The 17,595-nt window shown below is 39.1% G+C and overlaps 1 protein-coding gene across 3 annotated transcripts in view; it reads left to right on the plus strand.

The window, feature by feature from the left end:
* Positions 1-4,509: 4,509 nt before the first annotated feature.
* The window catches only part of plce1 (phospholipase C, epsilon 1), an 84,410-nt gene continuing 71,324 nt past the window's right edge, over positions 4,510-17,595 (plus strand). For 2 of the 3 annotated variants that reach the window (XM_054598550.1, XM_054598552.1), the window contains exons 1-2: positions 4,510-4,555; positions 4,713-4,748. The gene's annotated coding sequence lies outside the window, so the exon portion shown is untranslated. Of the gene's footprint in view, positions 4,556-4,712; positions 4,749-12,899; positions 12,975-17,595 lie in introns of those variants that run through there. The other variant, XM_054598551.1, reaches the window with a different exon arrangement.

A 17,595-nucleotide genomic window follows, 5' to 3' on the forward strand; every position in this document is an offset into this window, starting at 1 on the left:
CTTGAGAAATCATGCCTTAATTTATCTTTCTGACATAACCGAAACTTGTTGAACAGACCCAAACTTTGTAGAGGCATTGCCTGTACTTACATCATTGTCCCAAAGCCTATTGGGTACCGTAGGTGACAGTTATACAAACTACTGAGTCAGGTAGCTGTTGACAGGAGTGCTCAGATCAGAACAGTACCTGGCTGAGTGGATTGTAGTCATTGTGTGTACGTGTGCATTTGTCTCTTTTAGCATTACACCTTTGTTCATTCCCCCCTTTGTTTATACACGCTTGGCATTGTGAAGTCATGCAGAATGGCTGTTTTTTTTTTACTGTGTTGCCACATAACCCATATCTTGCCTAACAAAAGGCTTCCACCCTCCATTGAGGGCTAAATGCATGCAGATGGTGTCATAAACCTTTATTCTAGATCCAGGCACAGTTGCAGGGTAATTCTTCTGCCGAGCACATGAAGAAGCTTAAAAGAACACAGTATCTTATTGTTGTAAATTTTAACATGCACTTACCATACATTTCTATAAAGTGCAATTGTATAACCCATATTGATTAGGGTCATACTATACAAGTAACATACTACAAGGATTATAGTGGGCTTATGTTGTTGATTTTATGTATTGTAAATAGTCGCAGTAGCTATGGAACGTCAGTTATAATCAATACTATTATCATCAGCATTATCAATATTCCAGCAGATGCAACAGTAGTATATTAGACGTTTCCTGCACAAGTAGTGAACCTTTACTGACAGCAGAGGGCAGGAGCCACAAAACAGGGATTTGCTCTTGAATGCAACTTTCCGTCATCAGTGACAGGAGACGACTCTAATAGTTGTGGTAATGCAAGTAGTTGTGATTTTATTCATGTGTCAGCCATAAACTGAATGAAAAATATGTGTTTGTTTGCTTTTCAGAGTCATTTAAATTATTTTCAAACATATACATATGTGCATGTATATGTTTTATATAAAAACCAACAACATAGGAGACTGTAGCTAGTAGTTTATTGTGCAGTTTGCTGTTAAGAGGCTTGCTTTGGAAGAACACGTTTGCACTGATACTATCAAATAAGGTCAAAGGTGTGTGTACAAGATAACATGATATAGTGTAATCACTATATCTACAGTACGTTATTTAAATTGCTTATCAATACCCATTTCTCCTTCCTTAACTTGGCTACTTTTTTTTTTTTGTTTGATTACAAAACACATTTTGCAAGGGATGAAGCCACATCAGATGTTTTGGCGTGGTTACAATAAAGATATTGCTGGGACATTGAAAAAAACAACAACCTCCACCCCCTTTTTATCAGGGAGCTGGGGATTCCCAAAGGTTTGCACGCTCCTGGGTGGAGGAGAGGTGGAGGAATGGAAGGGTTGCACATTCCTGACAGATGGCATAAGACTTCCCATCAGTTGAGCGGGAGGGAATTGGAAAATAATGCCTCATTTTCCAAGTTGAAATAAAGCAGTTATAGGCTGTGAAGTGGAAAAGGGCATCTCTCGTAAGCACGTGCTTTCGCTGTCTCTGGGAAGGGACGGGGTCCAGAGGTTGAACAACTGCAGCCTCATTTCTATTCACTTATAATCAAAAATAACACGAATAAAAAGCAATCTATAAGGAGATCAGTGACTGCACCATGGATTTGCTGCGTGCGAAACCTTGTCTTGTTGAACAAATCATCAAAACACATATTCCAAATATCATTCATCTTCCAAATGAAGCTGTCCCTGATGTAATTGTGGCTGGTTTGGCTGAGGTCAGGCACATCTGGCTCTAGATTGGCAGATGATGGACGAGCACAGTAGCTGATTGAAGATGACATAAGGTGAGTGTCATGTGGTAGCCATCCTATTTTTGTAGACAATATTAAATAGTCGAGTGTCTGCTGTGTTGCTACAAAACTATACATATATATATATATATATATATATATATTCAAAAGTTATGGGAAACGGTATAGGACACTATCCATGAAGTGTGTCACTGGCTATATGGTGGGAAATTGTTGCCAGACATTCCAATATTGACACACACACACACACACACACACACACACACACACACACACACACACACACACACACACACACACACACACACACACACACACACACACACACACACACACACACACACACAGAGAGAGAGAGAGAGAGGACCACAAAGTAACCCTGAGCCGCAGTTATTGTCCTCCTGTCCACAGCTCTTTTGGCTACTGGGAGAGAAGAAGATGCTGCATTCAAGTACCGTTGGATATTTTACTGAAACGCTTAAAACTTTAAAAAAACACTCATGACAAGAGCACAATTCAATACATATATCTAGCATTTTCCACATAAAATAAAAATAAATCACTGAAGTAACTGTGACTTCCATACCAATGTTATGCCAGAAAGTGACATGTGTAACATAACCTCTGTGTAAATAATCCAACAAATTATTTTGGGAAGCTATATGGTCAGACACCAACCTATTCTCCTATGCTGGATGATAACATGTGGTCCTTGTGGGATGCATCATGTGAACACAATATAGACTATAATGATTAGGGTCTTAAACTATACAGGGCCCATCTAGCGCGAGGCAAAAGATTAGATCATAATGCAGGACCTATTTTAGAAAAATGCTGCATTTTAGTGATACAAATTCCTTAGTACATTTGCAATTGATGAAATTATTAAAACATTTTGATGCCATGATCCTAAGATCCTAAGATCATGGCATCAAGAGGAGAGACCACCTCCTTTCACAGCACTTATTGTATTTCATATTAGTTTGTTGCACTTATTGTATTCGTATTAGTTTGTTGCACTTATTATATTCGTATTAGTCACTTATTGTATTTCATATTAGTTTGTTAGTTTGTTGCACTTATTGTATTTCGTAGTAATTTGCCTCTGCACTATACTTTTGCTCTGGTTTATGCTTTTAGATGCTTGTTTAAGAAAGGAGATGCACTTATGACTTCTGGTGACTAGTAGTTCTCTTGAATACCTATGTTGAATACACTTATTGTAAGTCGCTTTGGATTTCAGTTATTGTTGTTTTTTCTACTGTTTTTTTTATTGCTTATTTATAATACTTGTTTTATTTTATTTTATTTTTCATTTTTTATATTTTTATCTTGTCTTCTTCTACTATGTCTCTTGTGTGCACTTTACTCTACGCTGCTGTAAGCCTGCAAATTCCCCCGCTGCGGGACTAATAAAGGATTATCTTATCTTATCTTAAAAGCGTCTGCTAAATGACTGTAATAATAAAATAATAATAATTTAATAATAATAATAATAATAATAATAATAATACTTTAGGGGCCCTATTTTGCAATGTTGGAGGCAGTGCGTAACCTAACATTCCACAGTACCCTCTCATGGACACTGGCTACGAGCCCATAAGGTCAATATCTATGGCATTCATTGTTTTATTATGTTATGACATCACAAACAAACTACTGTAAATCAAACACTTCATTTTACTGTAGTGTTTGTCTAAATGCTAATTGCCCTATTTGCAAAACGTTGACAAGTTAGAACTCAGCAACTGGACAAACATGTTTAGCTGTTTCTTGGACTGTTCCATTTATTAGCTATATATATATATTATATTCCTTTATTGATCCCCATGGGGGAAATTCAAGTGTTGCAGCAGCTCAACTACACAGACACAGACAATAAATACACATACTATACAACTACACAGACAATAAATACACATACTATACAACTACACAGACAATAAATACACATACTATACAACTACACAGACAATAAATACACATACTATACAACTACACAGACAATAAATACACATACTATACAACTACACAGACAATAAATACACATACTATACAACTACACAGACAATAAATACACATACTATACAACTACACAGACAATAAATACACATACTATACAACTACACAGACACAGACAATAAATACACATACTATACAACTACACAGACAATAAATACACATACTATACAACTACACAGACAATAAATACACATACTATACAACTACACAGACACAGACAATAAATACACATACTATACAACTACACAGACAATAAATACACATACTATACAACTACAATAAATACACATACTATACAACTACACAGACAATAAATACACATACTATACAACTACACAGACAATAAATACACATACTATACAACTACACAGACAATAAATACACATACTATACAACATACACTATATATACCTATACTTCAATGCTAAAAAAAAAAAAAAAAAAAATACACAAATGTTTCTAAGAAAAATGTCCACAAGTCTCAAAAATAGTAACCTGGGGACCCGACTTGAAACCTAAAATAACTTTGAGTCCTGATTTTAAAAAATGTGGTATTCCAATATTCCGAGGAGTTCCTGAACGCACCAGAGAAGACAGAGCGTGGTTTCTCACCGCAGCACGAGTTTCTGCATCAAAACGCGAACCAGTCTGTGAAAAAGTGACCAGAACATGTGCTGAACCGGTCCTGCGAAGCTTACATGGGATGCGAACTAGATCTGTCAACACTGGTCGGTAAGTTTGTGCCACTGCACATTCAGACACCTTTACTTGGGTTGCATTGCATGAGAGTTTGTGAAGTTGCTCACAGTGTCAGTGGTTTCCCCAAAAACTTGTGCAAAGGGAGCCTTAAGTCACTTCAAATGAAACTTTTTTTGTTTTTGCTTTTCAGTTGTGTTTGCACGGTGCTAGAAGAGAGATAATGCAGGTGAGATTCGGTTTATTGACATTGAATATTAGTCAGAAATAAGTTAATTGTGATTGTGAGCTGCTTTCAATGTCATTCACTTCAATGCAGTTTGTGTAGTGTTTTATTTTGACAGGTCAAGGTGATTGTTGTACTTAGACATCCCTTTGGGCATTGTGACCTTTAACCCCTTTGCATTTGATGTTGGAGGGAAAGTTGCTCTAACTTAAGTGTTGCAAATGGAAGTAAAAGTTAAACACAACTCTGATTGATCTGAATCCAGATCACAGAGACACACGGGCAACTTGTGAAAAATATATATTACAATGTAAAGTGAGAGGCCACACAAAGATATACAATATACAACCATGTTTCTTAGAATATATGATCACAATACTGTGGTTTTTTGGCAGACTTGAATGTTTGCATTCAACATCCAGCTGTTATTTGTGCTCCAACATCAGGGTGTGTTATGAAGTTGCAGTTGGAGAGAAGGTGTGGTGGTCTGTAGCAGACAGGGATGGGAGACTGGTTGGACTGGTTAAATGTTCTGTTCTCTGCATTAGTTCCAGAAACGGTGGGCGCTTCCCATTTGTTCATCTGTGGAGCAGGCCCAGACTTTGATGACATCACCGTTTTTCTAGGTGTGTGTGTGGTGTCAGACTCTTGAAGTGTGTTTATTGCGGCCATAATTGACCTCTGACCTTTTTTAAATTCATACCATTTGTGGAATACATTCTTTTTGCTTCTCTAATGCCACGTTTTGATTACCACGGTTAAGGAATTAAAGGGGGCTCTGTGGAGATTTTTGTAAACAACAACCAAATGTGTTGTATGCCTTTTCAATGTCAAATATTTCAATAACACATAACCATGCATTGTTTACATCCACGCTTACCAGCTCTCTTCTTCCCTGCCCTTTTGCCGGCGCTTTGCGATGCTTATTTATGTTTTTACCTCCTACGAAATGTGAATCAGCAGAATAGCGGCTTAACAGTTGGCAGGAATGTGTGTTGTGCTGTCACTGTATTTGCACATGCAAGTGCATGCTGGTCCTTGTGTGCAATGGGAAAATTGCAATTGGCGCATCTCTAATTGACAACAGTATCAATGGAGCTGAAGGCTGCATTTCAGGCAAATAGAAAAAAAAAACCCAACAAAGCATGTACTGTATGTATTTACATATTTAAGATTGATTACATGAAGCAGAGGCTTCTGGGCGAAACCCATTCGCTTGAACTAGCCTCTGATGTGAACTTATTTTGACTTGTTCTTGTCCAGGCGTCAACCGAGAATGTATTAACTAAAGTGTCTGAAAATATTGATTACATCACTGACATCTGGATTGTAGTAAGGCTAAAGCATATGTTCTGTGCTTGCCATATACTTGCATACTTTTTAGTCCACCCCTCCAAAATTTGATGAAATTCTTGAAATAAGAAATGGCTGAGTGCACAAAGCAGACTTAACAGACCAGTTCATTTGATTCTAATGAAAAGTATGTTCATGAAAAACCTTCAGCTAATGTCTGAAGGTCTCAGAGAAGGCTTGGCACCGGTGTGATATTGACATGGCTGCCCGTCATCTCTACTGGCGTGGTTCACTTTTGTTATGCCTTAACACTCTTTCTGTTGCTAGAGACACACACACACACACACACACACACACACACACACACACACACACACACACACACACACACACACACACACACACACACACACACACACACACACACTCATTTCATTCTTCAGTTCAGCCAGTCTCTCCCCCCCATTTGAGTCATCCTTTTATTCTCTTTGTTACTGAACGCATGCACACACACATGCACACTACCGCTCACACACTCATCCACTGTGAAGATACACTCACCCCTTCTTGAGTCAGCCCTCTCCCTCTGTTGTTACACTAATACAGATACTCTCACACACACAGAGCCTCTCTCTCTCTCTCTCTCTCTCTCTCTCTCTCTGTTACAGTGCACTTTCCACTGGCGTCTCTCTCTCTGCCCTGCCCTCTAATCAAAGCCATATGTTCTCCAGGTTCCTCGCATGAAAAGCCTGTTCTGTTTGCAGCCTAAGCAGCCTCTCACTTTGTTACTGAGAGGGAGCCTGTGTTGAAAATGAAAGGTAACCTGCAACAGAATTCAGGTTGATGTTTCCATCCTGTTTTTTTACCGTCTTTTCGTGTCCTTTTGAATTGTTTTTCCTCGCAGTCTGTTTGATTCTGGTGCTGTCAGTATTGTTTCATAGGCGATAAAAGCTGGAAATGGGAAGTTGGATAGCTTTCTGTCGCTTCAACCCTTTGCGTATTTGTTTCAATAGTTGTGAGCTCTCCTGGTGACTGGGTTGATTAAAATCTCTATGGAATAGTCTGATCTTTTTCTGAATCCTGACGCAACACAGTGTTAAAGATTTTCAGGGTGATCTTTTAGTCTCTTCAGATGAATCAACTATCTCTCCTTTAGATCCATGGAGGCCAAAATGGAGTCGCTCAAACCTATTCATCTAAAGCCGATTTCTCATATGAACTACGGACAATGTGTGGAGAACCAGGAGATATTCCTGAGTTTTCCAATTCACACATTTAGCACACAAGAGCAGTTTGTCTGTGTCTGGTGCGTTCTCACCCAATGGAAATATAATGTTTGGTTTAGGCAAGGGAATCTAGAAATTAGAGAGATATTCATGATAGAGGGGTTACGATTACGACAATATACTGCGATTCTGAAGGCAAGGTGATATATTCTGATGTTTAAATCAACTTATTTTAGAAAAAGTCATATTACAGAGTAAAGAGCAAAATCGGAGTCATCAGAAAAACAGTGGGATCCACATTTTAATTTATAATCTATCATCTAACATTATCAAACTACTTTTTGATGCAATCTGAGCCACTGTCTGCCACGATTCTTTGCATGTGAACTATTAATATGGATATAAAAAAATGTATGCTTTGTTTATGAGAATCGAGATATTGCGATACAATTATATCAATATTTTCTGACACGCTTACTTGGTAGAGCAAGGTCGCCTAGCCGGTTTACAATGTTTTCCATAAACAACAGAGTCCCTTGCCCTTCCTTGAATTTGTCTGACAGTTTCAGCATTGGCTTTAACGGACAAAAGCTCCAGATCTCAACGTCTATCCAGTTAGGCATGTTTCGTTGCAGCCTTTTCTTTAATGACCCCTCTTCCTCACCCTCAGATGTTTGTTTTCTTCTGGCTTCACGCCAGTCTCTAGGAAATATCATCAACTCTCTCACTGTGAATTCTCCAGACAATGAGCGCTCTATTCACACATTGGCTCAATCGGACATTAGTTGGACTTTGCACTGGGGAGTTGGCAGCTCAAAATGTTTAATGTCCGCTCTAACTGATTTGGACATTTGCGTTCTCGTACGTACTGCTCCTCCGGATAATGTCTAGATAAGTTCAGGGTTGCGGTGCATGAGTGAAAGGGGATTAGGAAACCTCGCCAGTTTGGTCCCAATATGTGACTGTGACTAATATAAACATAACCAGCACTCTTGTTATGTGGGGACCCACCAGAAACCGGCATGTGACTCATTTTGGGTCCAAACCCCAAAAAATGGAATAATACTCCCAAATGAAGGGTGATGCTTATTCTTCTAGTAAAGGGAGATGTCACCCTGTGTATCTGGTTTGGGATAAAGTACAGATTCAATTCAGTTTTCTTCACTGGAAGTTACAGACCAGAGGATGGAGAGCAGCTTTCCATCAGTTCTCACCCACTTTAACTGTGGTTCTCTGCCCAAAGCTGGCATGGTTCGACCCACTGGGTTTGGGCTATTTTCGAGAACTTTAATATGCTCAAACTTTAATTAGGTAGGCATTGAAGGCACTAGACAAAAAGGGATACTCATCAGATTTTGATTTAGAGTATTTTGAGTAAAATTTTGATTAGAAACCTGGTCCCATTGTCCCGCAGCCAGATCCAAACCCTGCTACCCACAGTCATTTTGACAACACCACAAACATTCAAATTAAGATATAACTTTCATACAGTATACTGCAACGAGAACGATGAATTAGTGGATTTTCGCCTCGTATTATAAAGCATGACACTTTTTCTTTCTTCCCAGCTGCACTGATCTCTCCCTTTTTATCTGGGTCTTTGCACTGCATGGCAACATTTGTCACTTTCTGTTCCAACTGCAACCAGTTTAAGGAATGTGACCCTTTTGTAGTCATATGATGCGTCTTTTCTTCTCTGACCCCCTGTGTTAAAGAGAGGGGGGTTATTTTGCATGAAGAGTGGGTGATTTCCAATACAGTCCCACAACACTGACTGTCCTTACTTTATGCAGCCTAATTTAGATTCTTCTTTCGTATATGCAATGCTCTTAAAAATGACATCACTGTGCACTGTGGTTTAGATAATAACCTGATGCATACTTTGTAAAAGTTCTTCTTTACCAGTTAATGTTGTTTTGTCACATGACATGTTGCTTCTTCTCTTTTGCCACTCTCTGTAGCTTTAATGTAAAGTTTCGTCGAGTAGTTTCATAATATTCCAGGGAATACTTGTCAATAATATTTTAAGGTAAATATATTTTTGTAGTAGCCTATCCAGTGGTTGTGATTAGGACTGATAGCGATGCAAAGTGTTGCATTACGATATTAACTTTTTCTTTTTTGCCCCTTCTTCTTGTTACTTGACTCAATTCTCACTTCTTTCTTAGATTATGAATGGAATTCAAATGAGTTCATTTTTGGCACTTTTAGTCGATCTCAAAGCATTCGTGACTGAAAAGATGATCCTATTGAAATCTGTGTTTTCACTGCGTGGCTGTTTCTTTTGCAGCTGGGGCGACACCATTGTAGCGTCACTCTATTGTACTCCCATGACATGCCTTTTTTTCTTTTCTTCCCGTGGCCCCTCTACAACAGAAAAGGGGATTCCTTCTCTCCCTGACCTGCTTATTATGCTGGTGGAATGCTTAAGATCCAGTGCTGAATCCTAGCGTTAAGTATTTAGTGGAGCATTTTGGAGGCTTAAGAGGATAAGTGGCATTTCAGCTCAGTTTGAATACAGCTCTCATTTTACACTTTTAGATCATTTTGATAATTTGCTCTTTCTCTCTTACTTTCCTTTCCTTATTCACTGACAGTGTAGTATCAAAGTAAGCTTAAAAACCTGAATACATATGAAGCATAAAGACTATTACCAGTAATTCACGGTGTTGCTTTCCACCTCACTGATTGGGCTTTACTTTCCTGCACACCGTGTGAAGTTGGACCTAATCAAATACCAGGCCATGAGTCATCATTTGGATGAGTTGCGAAATAATCCCCCATGAATGAACATTAGAAAAAGGCTTTTATGTGAGCATGAAGGCCTCCTGTTGATTCAGGACTTAAGCTTTCAAAAACGGTTGTGGTCGTGAGACACAAACTTATTAAAGCAAATTGTTATTCATTTTGATTAACTACTCATGAGACAAAAGGTTATTTTAAATCCATAATTTCATTAAGTGGTTGGTTGTCTCAACTTCTAGAAAGCTGTGGTAATCTTGTATACTTCAGTTCATCAAAATACAGTGACAAGGACATCACATTAATTGCGCTTTTCTTTTTTTTAACCACCTTTACTCCTTTTAGTTCACTATTTATTGACGTTATATATTCTTAATTCTCAAGCCTTGAATGGTGCCAGCGCACTGGCCTTTCACCACTGAGCAAAGGTTATAAAACCGATTTTGTTGTAATTTTTGATAATGTGACAGTCGTTGATAATTCCACTTCGATGCCCTTAAAAAAAATTGTCTGAAACTCACCAGTAAAGCCGGAGACATGACTGATGTCCCACTGCACCACATTAAAATACTGCAACATGCCCTGTATGTGAAAGCGAAATTAGTATTTCAAAACAAATTATACTGAACATCATTTTCTAATTCATCTATGTCAGTTTGGAAATACCCTTTTGAGATAAATGTTGGAACAACTGACACACAGGCAAATAGAAAAACACAATAACACAGTGTGGTTGTTAACCATCTGATTCTGATTACTATATATCTTCTTCTTCTTCAGGACTGTCAGAGGTGCTGAGATCATCCCCCTCTCGCTTGCATCAACATGTGTTACACTTTATTGCAGCTTGGAATACGTTCGTAGTACCCATCAGTTCTGATGTCTGTCCTTATTGCATCAGGTTTTCCGGTGGGGCAGCTGAGATCACAGTTTTATTGGCTTCTATTGAAGTACACACTTTTAAAAGCAGTATACAAGCCAATTTTTTGAAAAAGAACCAAGAAAAAAGGTATTATTTTTAATTCCTAAAATTCAGATAATCCAGCCTTTCTGTGTCCAAACTTTTTTCACTGAGGGCCACATATAGAAAAATATAGGAAAGGCTGGGCCACTCACTAGAGGTGAGGTATATCGCCTCACCTCTAGTGTATTAAAGTTAACAAAATCAATCAAATGTAGGTAAATTATGCTTGATATTTGAATATGCTTAAAGAAAAAAACATCACAACTTTCCATTAATGGGTTTTAATTTATTTTGTTATAAAAAATGGTTGGCAGCTCATTTTCAAAACAGCAGCCTGAGATTGCTTCTTACTCAGGATTTCTTTGGTTCTGCCATTCTAGGTCATCCGTTTGTGTTTATTCGCGTCTTTCGTGCTAGACGCGCCGGAGAGGGGGCGGGGCTTATCTTCATGGAAACCTCTGTCAACAAATCCATTTATTTCACCATCAACCATGCAATAAATAAATACTATTTCTGCTTTATACTTGTTGTGGCAGTCTCAGATATCCTGGGAAACTAAACGCCGTCTTGTCTGAGTTCATAACATCATCTGTGGATTTATTCGAGCCGTATGAACCGAAAATAAACAATTTTACTGTGATTTAATTGCAATAAATGTACAAAAAGGGACGCTGAAATAACAACATAATGATGGTGGTTTGTAAAAAGTCAGAATTCATGTTTTGTTAGTTCTCTCTGCAGGAGGAGAGGGAAATCACTTTTAAAATGCCTGTTTTGTGAACGGAGCTCGGATCGATGACAGTGACAGGAGGAGAAGCTCAACGCTGATTGGCTGATCGATGACAGAGTGACAGGAGGAGAAGCTCAACGCTGATTGGCTGTCGCAACACAGCGTCACGCGAATATTTCACCTGATTCGCGCCGCCAGGCTCGAGTTCGCATCTACTCGCGAATATTCGCGTCTGTGCATTGACTTTACATGTAAACTAGACGCGCGGGCCGCAGTTGGCCCTCGGGCCGTAGTTTGGACACCCCTGGTCTAAAATATAACCAAAAGGCTTTGTGCTATAGCCTAAGTGTCCATTTCTTCATGGGCACAACAACACATACATATTAACCCCCCTCTAAAGCTACGACTTATACTTGTACTGGGATCAGTCTTGCTGTCTGTCTGAGGTAAATTGTTGTACAGCTTAAGCTACTGTAAGCAATGTTATTGAGTTACGCACTGTACTGTGTATGTCTAGGTCTTTTATTGTGAAAGGTAAGAACAGAATACTAAAAATAAAGTTTTCCCTCATGGTTCAGACTATGGTACGTCCGTGTCGTTGCACACTATAACGTGATTTGTTGATGCCTTTTATTTGGAGCGCTAAAGCTCCAAAAAATCGACCTGGCGGGGAAAAAACATCTTTCTTTTTCTTTACATAATATTCATGTTCTGTGTGAAAGGACGATGACGAGAACAACAGTTAGAAAAACATAATGATGTGCAAAGTGTTTGCATGGAAAAAAAAAAGCGGTATGTAAAGGCCTTAACAAAGAAAACAAATAATTTCCTAAAATGTTGAACTATTGCTATCAACATAGATATTTAGTATTTTATTTAGTGGAGGGACCATTCACAAATATTTCATCATATAAAATAGCCTCGTGTGTCACTGCAGTCCTTTGTTCTGTGCTGTCACTGTCAGTCAGATGCCTGTCAAGGTGAAACGTTTATGTCCACAAACTTCAAAATCACATTCTGATTGGCTGCCAGACTGACTGGAAGGCCCATCCCTCATGTCAGTGGCAGTCTCTCTCTCTCTCTCTCTCTCTCTCTCTCTCTCTCTCTCTTCTCTCTCTCTCTCTCTCTCTCTCTCTCTCTCTCTCTCTCCCTTTTCACTCTCCCGCTCTGTCTCACTCATTTGACAACAAGACAGTGAGCAGCAATTCACCTGGAAAAACCTGGAGCATTGGATTTAGAGAAGACTTTTTACAAGGCTTTGTGCCGACATTAATGTAAGTATTTTCAATTAGCAAATAATAGCTACCTAATTTTACAACTATATATATATATATATATATATATATATATATAAAATAAAGTTATAGTTCTTTGATTTTGTTTACCATTTGAGTTATTCTGTAGGAAAAGAAGCCTGGTATTATGAGTGCCATGTGCTGGACAGTGCTGTAAACAATATAACATGTGAAGTAGAAGTGATCGAGGGATTTCTTGGTCAGTGCACTTGTCACTCTGTGTGACCTGGTTTCCTGTCTCTCTCTGTGCATGTGTGTGTGTGTGTGTGTGTCTGTCTGTTTGTGTGTGTGTGTGTGTCTGTCTGCAATTTTGGCCCAAGGCTGAGATTTAGCCTGAGCGAGCCCTCTGCTTTCCCGGCCAGGGTCACAGTTCAGCTGATAACAAGAGATACTTTGAACTGCGTGTTTTTATGGTTGTCTTTTCAGGCTTACTAACTGAAGGTATAAAAATCATTCTTTTTGTGTATTACCCTCTAGTATGTATCTTTATACTAGAGGGTACCTTTTGGTATAATCACATAGCAGGTTTCATAGGCTGGGGGTGCCTTTATTGTTCTTTTTGGTCTTCATTATTGCCATTTAATTAGCTATTTCTGTCATTTTACATTACATTACAGTCATTTAGCAGACGCTTTTGTTTTATATGAATGAGATACAGTTATGATCATGAAGACTAAACAGCTGTAGCACATCTCATATCAAACCCAACCTTACTTTAAGTCCACATGCTTCTGTTCCAAGTAACCACAGTGTGGAAATGCCATCCTGTTGCTAATTTCAGAGTGTTGTTAAATTAGCTTGATGGCAAGCACAGCTGTCTATCATCCCCCCGGCACATGGCTTCAGGATTTAAAGCTACAGTATGAAACTTCTTGCCCGGAGTTGCAATAATGTCATGCTTGTCTCGACCGCCTTACCCGTACTTGGAAAGGTTCCTGCCTTAACATGTGGAGTGTGTCAGATCGTGTCCTCGAGTGACGTCTGCCTTAATGTGACAGCTAACGTCTGTGCAGCCACAACATGAGCTGAGTCAGTAGCTGATGAACACAGAGGGTTTCCTCAATAGAACATAGATGTTTTCCATGTTTTTTTAAATTGCGTCTTGTCTGAACATTTAGTTTACTTTCACTTTTGTTTCTCATTTTTCCTCCCATTTGTAGTCGTGGTGACTTGTCTGTGCTATGGTTTCTAATCTCTCTTTTATAACTACTTCAGGCAAAATTTGCAAAATATGCATGTACAACCAGATACACACAAAGATGTATTATTATTATATTATAATATTTGTTTATTCTTACTTTGAATAAGAGAACATTGATTAAAATAAACTATGATTTGAAGCCAAAAGGTGAGTGTTTCATATCTTGCAGGAATGACAACACATGTGGTGGCTAAACACATACTTTTGCTAGATCAGGTTTGTCCTGTTTGCCTGTGACACATGTAGGTGAGATTCTTTCTGTTATGGATCGGGGCAGGCACTTCTGAAGGTCATAAAAATGACATGATTGATGATAAATGGCTGATAAAGACTCCTGGAGGTTATAATGTTCCTCTTTTGTCTGAGGTGTTGTGAGAACGCTTCTCTATCATGTCTTAAGGTGTCTCCTTTTAATCAGTAGTGTAGCTCCAGGCAAGCTGATGACACATGTTACAGTTTTAGTTCCATTCAGAGGTTGGCTTATATTGTGCAACCGACACATTGAAATCCAATACTGACCTTGGAAATTGTAGTAACCAAAATAGTTTGGGCTAATATTCCAACATGTTTATGTCTTTTCATGTTTGTGTTATTTCATTAAATGAGAAAAACGTTATTAATCCTATGAAGGGACAATCCATTCTTTTCATGCAAGACAGATCATTAGGTTATTAAAGGTAGTGCAAACCCCATGATCACCAAACCTGTCTTTCCTGTTTTCCCCCAAATCTTTTCCCAAAGTCCTCAAATGCTGTTTGGACAGTTTCGATGTGCCAATTGTGATGGGGGATGTTGATACAGATGTTTACATTTTCAATGGGAAGGCAGCATCTGGTAAAAGAATTAAGGACTTACTTTCCATCAAGTAGTTTTGCATGTTTTTCATGCACAATGAGGTCATATTTTATTAATTTAGCTGATTATTAAAGGCCATTTTGAATAAAACTTTTTTTTACTAACAGTTTATTGGCTTCTGGGAAATTCCGAATCTTTGCGTGTCTTTTATTTCTTATTGCAGGATTTGTTAACTCTTTTTAAAAGGGTCCCTGCAACTCAGTCCAGTAGAACAATAATCATACCTATTGATCAGTTCAGGTCCTGTAGTCTAGCGTTGGATTCAGTTGACTTGACGTGTGGTACAATGTTCTGCAGTGAACAAAACTAGCATAAATAAAACAGTGGCATCTCAAAATGCCCCATCGTCAAAAAAATCAATTTTTTGAGCTTTCAAATCATTGTCTTCAAAAAGGCTACAGTTTAGCAGCAAGTTAGAGGAAGTCGTGCGGAGGTTATATGTCACTGTGAGCTCCTGAATGAAGCACTTGTCTGTTTCATCCCTTTTGGCTGAAGTTCTGTCTGTGTAAATGTAGCACAGAGCCTTGAAAAGAGGTTGCAGACATCCAACACGGACACCTTGATATACAGACGTGTTCAAATTCGTTGGATCTCCTCCACCAAAAAAGACGAACACACAGTTTTCTCTAAAATAACTTGAAACTGGCAAAAATAAGCCGGTAGCTCGGCCCAGTCTTCCTGAGCAAAATGTTCCAGCTGTATCAGGTTTGATCGGTGCCTTCTCAAGATTGCAAATGTCAGCTCTTTCCATTGATGTTTGATAGGATTCAGATCAGGCCTAGAATTGTCCACTGTTTTGTTCTTATCCATTCTTAGGTTCCTTTAGCTGTATATTTTGGGTTATTATCTTTTTGCAGGAACCATGTCTTGTGAATAAGACCGAGCTTTCTGACACTGGGCAGTACGTTTTTGAGATTTCATCTTTCCCCGCACAGATTCAAGGCCCACTGTGCCAGGCCCAGCAAAGCAGCTCCAAAACATAACCAAGCCTCCTCCAACTTTCCCTGTAGGTATGGTGTTCTTTTTCTTTGAAAGCCTAATTTAATGTCTGTGAACATAGCGCTTTGACTTGCCAAAAAGCTCCAGTTTTGACTCATCTGTCCAATGAACATTCTCCCAGAAGGAGTGTGCCTTGTCAGTATACATTTGTGCAAATTCTTGTCTGGCCTTTTTTAAGTACCGTCTTCTTTGATGGAGCCCACATGGTGCGATCACAAACTGAAAAACCTTGGAGTTCAGCTTGTATCTGTTATCCTTGGTGCCTTCTACTCCTTCTGATCTCTTCAGACAACTCTCTCCTTTGCTGTCTCTGGTCCATGTTCAGTCTGTTGCACATGATAATGCAAAACAGCATGGTGAATACTTTTGGCCGAGCATACCTTGACTGCCTTGATTTACCAAGGATCAATGAGATGAGCCCTTTCCTCCCTATTTGTATTTTTCTTCCTCTCCCACGCACATGCACCAAAAGCCTAGCTGGTCCTCCCTCTTTGGGTCGGTCCCACATTCCTACTCCGGCCCACGCATTTCGGCAGGGAATTAAGGGCTATGTTCGCTCTAATTATGAGGTTTCTGGCACTAGTCTTTTGGATCCATGCATCACTGGCCACCACTGACGATACCAGAACCACACGATTAGTATGCGTGCATGTTGTGGTTGACGGTGTCTGTTATGAATGGATTTTATGCAAGCATGGGGCATAGCTAGCTTCTGCCAAGCTCTGATTTATTAACCTAGCAGTGTGCTGGACTGAATAAGTTAAAAGGAATCAGTTTTTTTTAGAAAATGATATAAAGTCATTGAGACCTTGGATCAAGGCCCTGACAGGCCATCGGTGAGCATCTGTTGCCTTAGTTTTTGCGCCATTGGCACTAATCTGCGGTGGCTGTTTGGCTGATTCAGCATATTGAGTCGACAGAGGAGACAGCTAGTGAGAGCAATCACTCTGATCAGTGCACGAGAAGAGAAATGGAATACCGGCTGTTCTAGAGAGTTATTTCCTCCAACGCAGGCGCAGAATGTACGTGCTTGTTGGCTGTAGTTGGGTTTGGGTGCAACTTTTTGGCCAGACGCAGGCGACATGAGGCAACGCAACAGTCGGGCTTCATCACCGTTAACTCCTTGATAATGGTTTGGTGTGTCTGGGCCTCAAAGGACATCATTTCCTATTAACTGTAGAGCTGAGTGTGATGAAAGCCAGCCGCTGAAAGTGGACTGTTAGGTTTCGTGGTGTCATTATTACCATTTCTCTTTTCAAAACGACCTTCTACTGAGTTTGCATAACTGACACAAGAGTCTTGTATTTTAAGACGGCGGTACAGCATAAAAAAATTAAAAAGCTGTTTGTGATAATTATAGTTAAAAACCTTTTATAACATTAACCAGTGTTTGTGGTTGTGGAGGAGGGGCGTTTAGAGGAGTATTGTAAAACCAAAGGATGTTGTTACATTTTAAACTAATGACAGTAAAAGGAATCACGATTGCACACAATTTCTGGAATCCACAAAACGGTGTTTCTACCTGGATTCTTGTTTAAATGTTTC

Source organism: Anoplopoma fimbria, chromosome 5 (genome assembly GCF_027596085.1).
Source record: "Anoplopoma fimbria isolate UVic2021 breed Golden Eagle Sablefish chromosome 5, Afim_UVic_2022, whole genome shotgun sequence".
Lineage (NCBI taxonomy): Eukaryota > Metazoa > Chordata > Actinopteri > Perciformes > Anoplopomatidae > Anoplopoma > Anoplopoma fimbria.